Here is a 13,554-nt window from a genome sequence, read left to right on the forward strand (position 1 = left end):
ATCGGAACTCCCGACCATTGCCAGAACTCCCGACCGTCGAAACTCCCGACCGTCGGAACTCCCGACGAACCAACCCGAGATCAACAATATTACCATTGCTGGGCAAATACCGGACACGTCCGGTATTGCTAGACCAGCAAAAAATAGATTAGCTCTTTTGTCTCTCAAACACTCAAAACTCACATGGGTTGGCTTGAGCATTTATGAAATATTATCTATCAACATGATGCATCCCTCTTAATAGTACGACATTCCTATTAACTTAAATTTAAAGAGTACAACAAATTTATACCTTTTGAGTTGATCTCTTTCAACCGAAGCCGTGTATTCCAATCTTCATCAAGTGAGGGTGCCAACATGTCAACTTTGATCCTTTTCACTTGAGCATAGCCATCTTGAGCATGTGACTTGATTCCAATCACTAAATATGAATAACTCCAAATGCATCAAGTCACTTCCAACACTTTGTCCAATATAGATTTGATCCTCCATATCAATATGACCATCATAGCTTGATTAGTACCTCAACCTGAATGCAAGTACTTTCTTCTTCACCCTAGCTAGGTTCTTCGGCCGCCAAGCCATCACTTGCCCTTAACCCTTGCTTAGTACCTCAAAGCCTTTCCTTGCTATCTTCACCATCTCAAGCCATCAAGTCACATCTTATGCTGAATCATCCATTCATTTGTATTGTTATCTTTTTCATTTCAATTTAGCAAGCTTCAAATATGAGACCATTCCATATGCAATCCCTCATGTCTCATCAACTAATTTTTATCTGGCTTGCTTTCACATAGTACATGGAAATCCCACAATAAATAAGCCTTTGCATGAATTCCATTTCCATTGTTGTCTTGTGCTTGAACTAGATTATTTATATAATAATACATCATTTTGGCTTTCATTAAGTACCTGTGAGATAACCTATTACCTGTCCACACTTAGCAAACGGGTTAGACCTTTAATCACGTTGTCATTCAATCATCCAAAACCCACTAAAGGGCTAGATGCACTTTCACCTGCCCCTCGGGTTTTCTCAATTTTGTAGACGGTGTGAAGACCATCTTTCTTAAATCTATAGCTAGTGACCCTCTCAATTATAGACATGAGATAGGGGGCATAGGGTATCCCCTTTCTCCCATCCTCCATGGTGTTCCTCAGCTCACACCGCATGAAGCGAGGGACATTAAACCTGTCACCTCCAGGAGCAAATCAAGCAAGCACATTCCTCACATATCCATTAAGATCAGAAGCTGCTCCATCTTTGGGATTGATAGTGTGCCTGATCAAATTATTCAGAATATAATAATAGCTCTTTAGGCCACTAACCTTTCCATCTGCACTTCTCCTATCAATCCACATATATGTAATGTCATGGATCTCAGCTCTAGCCTCATCATGAATGTAAGTGAAGCCCCGCTCCTCTCCAAAACCAAGGATCTGGCTGAAAGTCACAAAATCAACTCTATAATGTCATCCCTCAGTCATCCAGTGAATCTCATCGGTGTAGATGCTATAGAAGAAAGTGGCATGGAACTAGGCTAGCACTTCCTCATTCTAATTATATTTTAAGCTCATAATATCAGTGAGGCCAAACAACTCACAAGCCTTGATCACCTTATTGAATTCTAGCTCATTCTTTGCCATCATCTCCTTCCAATCAATATACTACATCTTGACAACTTTGGATTTCTTGGAGTTGAAGTTCACAGATGCATAGAAGTTGGAATGAAACTCATTCCAAAACCTATAGTCTATCTCCAAATCCTTTGGCTGCTCATAGGGATTGTTCTCACGTGCTTCATCCACCATCTTCAGCTTTCCCACATAGTTGAGCATGGGATGAGCACTTGTGTTAATAGGATACCTCATAACCACATCCTCAGAATACTCTCTCATGTAGCTCCTGTCAAACTCCTCAAGATGAGATGGAGTATTTGGTAAGCACCTAGAGGAATAGTGCGGCTAGCTCTCTCCAAGTTCTCCTCCTCCTAGATCATCTGATCTTTTCTCCCCTGTCTCTAGCAACATCTCTGCCTACTGCACTGCTACTACCCCCTATGGTCCTACCACGACCACGATGAGGCATCTGCTTATCCCGAGGCTCTATCATCTTCCTCTTCCCCCTTCGGTCATCATCACCTCTGGAGGCCATCTACGCAAAAACATAGACCAAAATGAGAAACTGTACAAATGGAGAGTAGGAGTTACCCTATAAAGCAAGTTAAGTAATCAAGAAGAGTCAACGTGCAAGCGAGAGAAGTAACTGATGAGGTACTGCCCCTAGATGTGTGGCACTGCCACACCTAGAAGCAGCACTACTGCACTAGCTATTTCACCAAGACTACACTTTGCATCTTCTTGTCTACTAAACTTACTTCATAATTTAACTCCCTAGCCCACTATACAATCTCAGAAAGCATATGCATGTCTATGTCATCGATTCATCTAGATATGATTGAGAGAAAGCCTAGTAATCATGAATCTTAGCATTGGGTGCTGAGTGAAATAGATAAAGTAAGTCAACCATCGAACCAAGAGTGTAGCATTGCCATCTTTGCCACAGAGGTGCGGCACTACCGCACTGAGGGTGCAGCACTACCATAGGAGTCAGTTTGGTTCCAAAGTTGAATCACAATTTCTACTTCAATCAATCCTCAATACCTCATCCAAACTACTATATACCTTCCAATCAATCATCCAAGACAACTAGAATTGACACATTGCATAGATCGGGAAGGATTTAGGGGTTCACCTTGGTTTTCGCGGATTGAGGAGGAAAGAGATGAATCAGCTCTGTCCACGGGCTAGGGCTGCTGCTGATGATGACGTAGAAGAATAGCAGCAGGCCACGACAATATCAGAGGTAGCAGCGTGGCTAGATAGAGCGTTGGCGGCGCGGTTGCGTGCGTGAGAGGGAGAGAAAGGAGAGAGAGAGAGGCAGCGGCGGCAGGTGAGAAAGAGGTGAGAGTTACCCTAGGGGCCAGGTGAAATAAGAAGAGTAAATGGGCCCCCACGGTAACTGTTGTCATGGGCTAAATTTCAATTGAAATTCAAAGTGCGGCACTGCCGTAGTCCACATGTGGCACTGTCGCAAGGTAGGTGCGGCACAGCCATACTCCCCTAGAACAACAAGATTTAGCTACTAACTAAATACCTCTCTATATATAGAATATGGACACATATCTCAAGCACACTATGATCAGCAATAAATAATCAATACAAACAATGATCATAATGCACTTATTTCTTATGATAAACATTTTTAAGCACAATATTTGAACTTTTGCAATTCATTTCTCCTATCCATGCTAGTTCATCAATTAAGGTGTGCTATAGTTCAAACCACATTATGAGAATCAAGTATATTTAGCTCACTACGCAAAGCACAAAACCTTGACTCATCAAGAGGCTTAGTGAAGATATCGGCTAGTTGTTTTTCGGTGCTCACATGGCAAATTTTGATATCTCCTTTGGCTTCTTGGTCTCTCAAGAAATGATGTCAGATGTCTATGTGCTTAGTTCTTGAGTGGCTTACGGGATTATTGGCTAACTTTATGGCACTTTCGTTGTCACACAAGAGTGGGATTTTAGTGAAGTGACATCCGAAATCTTGAAGGGTTTGCCTCATCCAAAGTAGTTGAGCACAACATGCACCAGCTACAACATACTTGGCCTCAGTGGTGGAAAGGGCTACATAATTTTACTTTTTAGAACTCCAAGACACTAGGGACCGTCCAAGAAATTGACATGTCTCCGAAGTGCTTTTTTGATCTACTTTGCAACTGGTGTAATTGGAATCCAAATACCCAAGTAGATCAAACCTAGAGCCCTTAGGATACCACAAGCCAAGGTTAGGAGTGTGTACTAGATATCTCAAGATTCTCTTAATGGCCACTAAGTGACACTCTTTCGGGTTAGCTTGAAATCTAGCACATATGCATACACTAAGCATAATATCAGGCCTAGATGCGCACAAATAAAGTAGAGAGCCGATCATAGAGCGATATACCTTAGTATCTATGGCTTTCCCTTCATCATTGAGATCTAGATGTCCATTGATTGGAATGGGAATTTTGATAGGCTTGGCATTCACCATGTCAAACTTCTTGAGCATATCATGGGTGTACTTTGTTTGGCTAATAAAAGTTCCATCCTTCACTTGCTTGATTTGAAATCCAAGGAAGAACTTTAATTCACCCATCATGGACATCTCAAATCTCTTGGTCATGATCCTACTAAATTCCTCACAAAAAGAATGATTAGTACTACCAAATATTATGTCATCGACATATATTTGGCATACAAATATATCTTTGCCAACTTTGTGAGTGAAAAGGGTAGGATCGGCTTTGCCTATTTCAAAGCCTTGTTTAAGTAAGAATTCCTTAAGGCATTCATACCATGCTCTTGGTGCTTGCTTAAGCCCATAGAGCGCCTTTTGGAGTTTGTAGACATGGTTGGAAAACTTGTGATCTTCAAAGCCCGGTGGTTGCTCAACATAGACAAGTTCTTGAATAGGGCCATTGAGAAATACACTCTTCACATCTATTTGATATAGCTTGAAGTTGTGATGAGCGGCATAGGCTAGAAGCATTCAAATTGCTTCAAGTCTTGCCACCGGTGCATATGTTTCTTCAAAGTCCAAGCCCTCTACTTGAGTGAAACCTTGAGCAACCAACCTTGCCTTGTTCCTTGTCACCACTCCATTCTCATCTTGCTTATTGCAGAAGACCCACTTGGTGCTAATGACATTAGTATTGGGTCATTCCACCAAAGTCCACACTTAGTTTCTTTCGAAGTTATTGAGCTCTTCTTGCATGGCCATCACCCAATCTGAGTCTCCAAGTGCTTGTTCTACCTTAAGAGGCTCCAAAGAGGAAACTAATGAGTAATATTGATAAAAGTTTGCTAAATGTGAATGAGTTGTTACCCCCTTTCGAAGACTCCTAAGGATGTTGTCAACGGGATGATCCCGTTGTATGGTTTGCCTTAGCCTTGGATGCTCAATGGCCTCTTGTTCATCTTCTGGTTCTTCATCATCATCTTGCTCAAATATGGGTTGTTGGTTTTGTCCATGAGCTAGAGTTGAATCAGCTGCTACTGACTATGTAGGTGCAGCACTGCCGCCCTCAAGTGTGGCACTGCCACGCTCTAGAGTTGCAACAGGTGTTTGCTGCAGTGTAGCATTAGGTACGTTAGTGAAAATTGGTGCTGGTAGCAACTTGAGGAACCTCCACTTCAGTGGCTTCATCTTCTTGTGGTCTAATATCACCAATAGCCAATTGCTTGATTACTTCACATGGTGGATCCTCCTTTCCTACAACACTTGAATCAACTTGCTCTACTTGAGAGCCATTAGATTCATCAAATGTCACATCTACGGTCTACCGCAATCTCAACTCTCCTAGAGGTTTTGTTGAAGACACGGTAGGCATGTTCATTTGATCCATAACCAAGAAGAAAACATTCATCAACTTTAGGTGTAAACTTAGAGGTTTTGGGTTTCTTGTTAAGTATGAAACACTTGCACCCAAACACTCTAAAGTAAGACACCTTAGGCTTGTTACCGGTTAGAAGCTCATATGAAGTTTTCTTCAACTTCTTGTGTAGGTAGAGGCGGTTGATGGTATGGTGAAAGTGCATCTAGCCCTTTGATGGGTTTTGGATGATTCAATGACAACATGATTAAAGGTCTAACCCATTTGTTAAGTGTGGATAGGTAATAGATTATCTCACAGGTACTTAATGAAAGCCAAAATGATGTATTGTTGTATAAACAATCTAGTTCAAGCATAAGACAACAATACAAATGTAATTCATATAAAGGCTTATTTGTTGTGGGATTTTCATATACTATGTGAAAGCAAGCTCGTAAGAATTAATTAATGAGACATGAGGGATTGCATATGGAATGGTCTCATATTTGAAGCTTGCTAAATTGAAATGAAAAAGGTAACAATACAAATGAATGGATGATTCAACACAAGATGTGACTTGATGGCTTGAGATGGTGAAGATAGCAAGGAAAGACTTTGAGGTACTAAGCAAGGGTGAAGGGCAAGCGATGGCTTGGCGGCCAAAGAACCTAGCTAGGGTGAAGAAGGAAGTACTTGCATTTAGTTGAGGTACTAATCAAGCTATGATGGTCATGTTAATGTGGAGGGTCAAATCACTATTGGAGTGTTTGATGGAAGTGACTTGATACATTTGGGATTATTCAAATTTGATGAATGGAATCAAGTCACATGCTCAAGATGGCTATGCTCAAGTGAAAAGATCAATATCAACATGTTGGCACCCTCACTTGATGAAGATTGGAATACGTGGCTTCGATTGAAAGAGATCAACTCAAAAGGTTTAAATTTGTTATACTTTTAAATTTGAGTTAATAGGAATATCGTACTATTAAGAGGGATGCATCATGTTGATAGATAATGTTTCATAAGTGCTCAAACCAACCCATGTGAGTTTTTGAGTGTTTGAGAGACAAAAGAGCTAACCTGTGTTTTGCTGATTTGGCAATACCGGATGTGTCCAGTATGTGCCTAGCCATGATTAATTTTTTATTGTTCTCAGGTTGGTTCATCGGGAGTTCTGACGTGAGTCAGAAGTTCCGACGGTCAGGAGTTCTGGCAATGGTCAGGAGTTCCGACGTCTCGCACTTAACTGACTTAGATGGTTCACTATCCTGGTCATACCGAATGTGTCCGGTATTGGTATGGACGACCAGAGGCCAACGACTAGTTTTCAAATGCCTTGAGGGTCGAGAGTTCCGACGATCGGAAGTTCTAGCATACGTTGGGAGTTCTGACACCTCGCAAACTTCAACTTAGTTACTTAGTTTTCAAATATGCTAAGGGTCGGGAGTTCCAACATGAGTCGGGAGTTTCGACGGTCGGGAGTTCCGGCATTCATTGGGAGTTTCGACGCCTCACAACATCACTATAACTCAATTACCGTTGGGGTAGTGTAAGTCATACCGGACGTGTCCGGTATGCATGGCAATGGCTATAAAACGGCTAATTTTTCTAAGAGGGCTATAAATACCCCCAAGTCTCCACCTTTGGAGGCTGCTGATTCTGCTTGTTGGTATACACGTTTTTTAGCCTTGCCAACTCTCCAAAACCCTCTCTTAGTGAGTGTGTGATCCAAATTGCCAAATCAATTAGTGGGTTAAGTGAAATTCAAAAAGAGAGCAATCCAACCACTTGAACACTAGTGCATATTGTCAATCTCGTGATTCGCATTTGTTACTCTTGGACTCTTCGGTCTTAGACGGTTAGGCATCACCGGAGAGCACCCGAGAGATTGTGGTGTGCCTCGGAAAGTTTGTAACGGTCGATTCCACCGCCTTGAAATCAACTAGTGGAAGGAAGAAAAGGAGTTGGAAAAGACCCTGGCTAGAGTGACCTTCATGGTACCCTCTAGGGCTAACCTTCGCTGGGTCACCCACAGCCCCCTCAACGGAGAGTAGGACTCGAACTAAGTCCGAACTTTGGTAAAACAAATATCGTGTCTCAATTTGTATTTCATTTGATATTTGTATTGCTCCAGCTCTTGTGCAGGTTCTCTATGTTTATTGTCATCTGTAGTAGGTACCTGCAGTTTGATTTGAAGATAGAAATCGAAAGGAGCAAGTTCAGGGCTGCTCTACAGAAATCGTGTATACCGGACACGTCCGGTATTAGAGCTTAGTGCTGAATATTATTTGATCTCTGTTCTAACTTTGTGTTGTAGGGTTGTAGCTTCTAGATATATTTTTTATACCTTGTTTACTCTGTGGCTAACTTGTGAGGGGTGGTATTACTCTTAATTTGGAGTTTCCATTTTGGAAACTCTTTTTTCTAATTGTTTCTGCATTTAAAGGTGTTAATTTTTAGAAACTGCCTATTCACCCCCCCTCTAGGCAGCATCCTAGGTCCTTTCACATGGCAAGCGGTGTTGATGGCGTCACACCAAAAGATGTCTCACGCCTTGTACTCATCTAGTATTGTTCTTGCCATGTCAATGATTGTACGATTCTTTCTCTCTACTACACCATTTTATTGAGGGGTGTATGGAGTTGAAAACTCATGCTTGATGCCCTCTTCATCAAGAAACTCCTCAACTAGAGTATTCTTGAATTCGGTCCTCCGATACTTAAATAGGCGACTGGTCCAAAAAGATCCATATGTATTAGCTTCAATGGTTGCTTGGTGGTAATGATGCACTTTGGTGGATGAGGTGCTCCAACTTGCTTTCCGGCTTGACAAGCGCTACAAATCTTATCTTTCTCAAAGTGAACATTTGTTAGTCTAAGGATGTGTTCATCTTTTAGAAGTTTGGCCAAGTTTCTCATCCCAACATGGGCTAGTCGGCGATGCCAAATCCAACCCATGCTAGATTTTGCCACTAAACAAGTCTCAAGCTTAGCTTTACTTTTGTTGAAATTAACTAAGCAAAGCTTGTTCTTTAATTAACCCATAAAGATAATAGAGGAATCCTCCCTTCTAAAGACTTCCACACCCTTATCAGAAAAGAGACTATTGTAGCCCATCTCACACAATTGAGAAACGGACAACAAATTATAACTCAACGAATCAACATGTAATACATTTGTAATTGAATGCTCAAGGGTTATAGCAACTTTATCGAGACCAATCACATCCCCCTTTGAATTGTCTCCAAAGACAATATTTTTATTTGAGTGCAGTCATCAGGGAATATGATGAGAACATACTCCTTTCTCTAGTCATATGATTCGTACATCCACTATCAAGCACCCAACTTGATCCACCGGAGGAGTATGCCTACAAAAGAAGTTTAGTTGCTAGATTTAGGTCCCTAATTTGACTTGGGCCCTTGCATGTTAGTCACAAGAATCTTAGGAACCCAAATAGAAGTATTCCTATATATGTTGGTTTCCTTTCCAACATATTTTGCAACCACTTTCCCACTATTGTTGTTCCTCAAAACAAAGCATGATGTCAAGCTTTGTCAAGGTGCATAAGTCTTCGGTTGATAGGCATACTTATTCTTGGTGGCCCACACTGATTCCTTAGGCTTCTAAAAAACCTGTTTCTCCTGGTACACCTTCTTCTTGGGCTTAGTTTGATCAGGAGCAGAATTGGTAGCCTTCCCATTTTAGCGGGGCATGGCACTGCCGCCCTTCACTGCAGCACTATCGCTCGGAGACGCTGCACTGCCATGGTCTGTGTAGGCTGATCTATACCAATTTTGCCCTTCCTCTCAAACTGCACACACTCATAGCCATTCACTATCCTTCTTCTATTTGTCTTGGCTCCTTTTATTTGTCTAAGCCCATGCTTGATTGAGGAATGCCTTCCTTGCTTAAATTCTGGCCCTTTTGATTCATCAACCTTCTTGTCATTGGATTAGGTCACACTTATCCACCCTTTTCCAATGACTTCATTGAGCCTAGCAATCTCCTTTGTCACAGCTTCCATGTTTGCAAGGTTAGTGGAATAGGCATTCAAATCAAGATTAAAACATTTTCCACAACCTTGACTAGTGGAGGAAGTAGAGGTTTCCTTTGCCTTAGAGAGATGTGAGTTGCTATCAGAATACTATATTATATCTCAAGTTCTTTGTGCTTTTCATCTAAGTCATAATAGTTTTTCTTGAGAGCTATATTTGCTTTCTTTGTGATAGCATGGTCCTCTTGCTCTTTGGCCAAAGCCTTGCGCAAGATTTCACTTCACTTCTCTCTAATACAAGAGCTTCTTTGCTAGCAATGTAGAGATCCTCTTGTTGGATTAGAGTCTCTTCTCTAGATTCTAGCTTGGCTTGGACACTCTCTAAATCTTACATTAGCTTAGTGATGAATAATTTAGTCTTTCCATCCAAATTTTTAGTTATCATGTTTATTTCTTCATCACTAGATTCATCATCACTAGAGCTATCACTAATATCACTACTAGAGATATCACTAGGAGGTGGAGGAGATTTGGCCTTCAATTTGGATTTTACCTTCTCACCCTTTGCCATGAGACAAATATGAGGGAAGTAGTAGTTATCATCGAACATGTCGTTGAAGAGCCTTGGTGTAGGGGATGACTTGTGAATAGCAATAGTTGCAACCTTCTCATCCTCTTCACTTGTGCTCTCTTTAGTTGAGTTCCATTCATGCCCAATATGAGCCTCTCCCATGTACTCCTTGCTCTTTCTACAGTCGGCCTTCTTCTCTTTCTTATCCTTCTTGTATTTGTTGTCCTTGATCTCATATGGACACTTGGCAATGAAGTGATCAGTGCTTCCACAATTGTAGCATATCCTCTTTTTCTTGTTTCGAAAGCTTCTCTTCACTACCTTGTAGCCTTGCTTCTTTAGCCCCTTGTGATACCTCTTCATAAAGAGAGCAACATCATCAACTTTCTCATATTGATCATCATCATTTTCACTTTCACTTGAAGATGATGTGGTCTCTACTCTTTCTTGAACTTGCGTGCTTGCTTTGGGCTTGCTAGTTGAAGCTTGTTGGTTGATCTTGAACTTGCTTGTAGAGCCTTGCTTGCTTGATTTGTTGGCCTTAAGAGCTACATATTTGATCTTGATGCCCTCTAGCTTTGTTTGCAATTCTCCAAGTTTCTTCCTCTCATTTGCTTCTCTTTGCATGTCAAAGGTCAAGATCCTCCCAAATACATCATTTGGTGTGAAGTACTCAAATTTTTTCTTGTCTCTAATTAGAGTCACTACTGGTCTCATTTCTAGGTGAATAAGCCTCCAACATAATCTTGACAACTTTATGATCATCTAGCTTATCACAACCATAGCCTCTAATCTTGCCCACCATTGTCATTAACCTATCAAACATCTCTTGTGGCCCCTCTCCATCCAAGATTACAAGCTGGTTGAGCTTTGACATCAACAAGTCAATTCTTGCCTTTCTCATTTTGTCAACCCCTTCATGTGCTAGGTGCAAAGTGTCCCATATTTGCTTGGCAACATCAACTCCAATCACTCTATTATACTCATCACCATCCAAGGCACTAAGCAACACACTTGTGGCTTAACCATTGAGGTGAATGTTTTTCATATCTTCTAGTGTTGGGTTCTTGGGATCAACAGGTGGCTCAAATCCATTGCAAATAATCTCTCAAATGTCGGGATGAAGACCTATAAGATAGGCTCTCATCAAGTGCTTCCACTTGGCAAAGTTAGTCCCATTGAAATAAGGTAACTTGCCCGTGAGCACATTGATGAAAGACCTCTGATCATGATTAGTCATAGGAATAGAAGAATAATTAAAGGATACGGTGGCATATTTATTATTGTCGGCCTTGCCCTTTCCATTCTTCCCCTTCCTTCTTCCTAACTTCTCTTCTTTTTCTTCTTGCTTCTCTCTTGAGCCTTCTTTCTTCTTTCCTTTGCTTCTTCTCCTCTAACCGCTCCTCCTCCTCCTTCTTCTCTCTTGCTTCTCTTTTTAGCTTTCTTTCTTCTTTCCTTCTTCTTCTCTCATTCTCATTAAGAGCTCCTTCGGCATCGGTAGCCTCAAGATGTGGTAGCGTGGTGTTGCTTGCTGTCGACGTGCTCAGCTCACTGCTGTCCGTGTCGACATCCACCCACTTCACGCCACTAGTTCCTCCTTCAGGCTCCATACCTCATGCGGTGAAGCATATATAAGGTAATCTGCTCTGATACCACTTGTAAGATCTCTAGTTATCCTAGAGGGGGGTGAATAGGCCTGTCAAAATAAACATTCAAACTTTTCTTAAATTCACCCTACGGCACTGCCGCTCTAGAGGGTGGCACTGTCGGACTACGGCACTACTGGACCTAGAACAGTGGCACTACCGCACCTACAGACAACTTTGAATCATAGTTCAAAATCCATGAACTGAAAACTTAGATCAAAGAAATTTCATATCTTACTGCAGGTATGACAATCACAGATCAAGAGCTAGAAGTGATAGGAACACCACACACAAGTAGATCGACAAGAAACCCTAGAAATCACCTCAACCACAATATGTCATGCAAGTAATGTAAATCAAGCATAAGTGACACAATGATTTATCTTGTGGTTCCGCTCGCCACCAAGGCTTGCCTACCTCCACGTTGTTGAGGTTAGCCACTAAGGCTTAGGGCTTTCTAACCCTTTCTCATTCTCAAGTCAAGAGACTTAACTCTTGAGATGAGGGGTGAGTTTACTAACTTCAAGAGATGGTTACAAACCTCCCTGGGGCTGCCACACAAGTTGGCAAGCTCCACGGGCGACGCTCTAGCCGGCTAGGAGCCAAGCTATAAGAGTAACAAACACAACCGCTGGTCAAAACATGAACCAAGTGCTCTTTAGATTTGGGGGATCAATGGAGCTACTCTCTAATCAAGTTTTGGACCCTTTTGCCTCAAGGATTGATGGGGAAATCAATGGATTTGCTTGGAGGCTTGAGGTCAACAATGGAGGGAGAGAGAGAGAGAGAGAGAGAGAGCTTCTGCTCTGTTTTGGGCATGCTGAAGTGAGGAAGAAGAGGCAGAGAGCCATTGGGGAGGAAGGGGAAGGGTATAAATACCCCCAAACCCCAATGGTCACTTAAGTCACGGTAGTGCTGCGGCTCAAGTGCGGCCATGCCCCACTTCAAGTGTGGTAGTGCCGCACCATGCAAGACATCAAGGGCAAGAGTGAAGTGTAGACTGTCTTAGCTATGAATCTGAGGATGCATGTGTATGTTTGAGCACTTGGTAGCACACATTAGCTTAAGCATTGTGTCCCCCTTTATAGTACAAGCTTTTCATATACTCAAATTCAAAATATAAAATAATTTAAACCTCCTTTGAGTTTGAAGCCATCTACATTTGTAATTGGGCGCTCCTCCATTTTATGTAGCATCCTTGAATATAAATTCCCTGCTTGTCATCTCGAAAAACCTCATTAGTTCTCTAATTGCGTGGTCATTATCACCAAAACCCACAATTAGGGCTTGATTGTACTTTCATTAAGCCTATCAAAGATGCATGGCTTGAGGGCCTGAAGTATCATGGCGTTCGCATGCTCCACTTGGCCATTGGTTCACGGATGGGCGACGGAGGCCCAGTCGACCCTAATGCCAGTAGTCATCGCAGAAATAGAGGATTTTTCCCCAGTGAATAGCAGTGCCATTATCGGTGATTATGGAGTTTGGCACTTCAAACCTATACATGATGTCGAGGAAGAATTCCACTGCATCCTCGGACCTCACTCTCCTTATTGGTTTGGCTTCAATCCATTTGGTGAACTTGTCAATTGTTATGAGGAGATGGGTGTAGCTCCCGAGCGCCTTCCTGAAGGGTCCGAGCAAGTCAAGCCCCCAGGTCATGAAGGGCCATATTAGGGGAATAGTTTGTAGCTCCTATGTAGGCAAGTGTGTCTACCGTGCGTAGGCTGACATCCTTCATAGCTGTGCATGATCTGCTAAGCGTCTATGACCGCTATGAGCTAGTAGAAGCCTTGTCAGAAGGCTTTCCTGACTAGTGATCTCGGCTGCCGCATGGTGCTCGCAGATCCCTGGTGTGGATTTCCCGCAGAAGCTGTTGTCCCTAGTCTCATGGGATGCATCTCTAGAGGATTCCTGA

This window comes from Miscanthus floridulus, chromosome 4 (genome assembly GCF_019320115.1).
Source record: "Miscanthus floridulus cultivar M001 chromosome 4, ASM1932011v1, whole genome shotgun sequence".
Taxonomy (NCBI): domain Eukaryota; kingdom Viridiplantae; phylum Streptophyta; class Magnoliopsida; order Poales; family Poaceae; genus Miscanthus; species Miscanthus floridulus.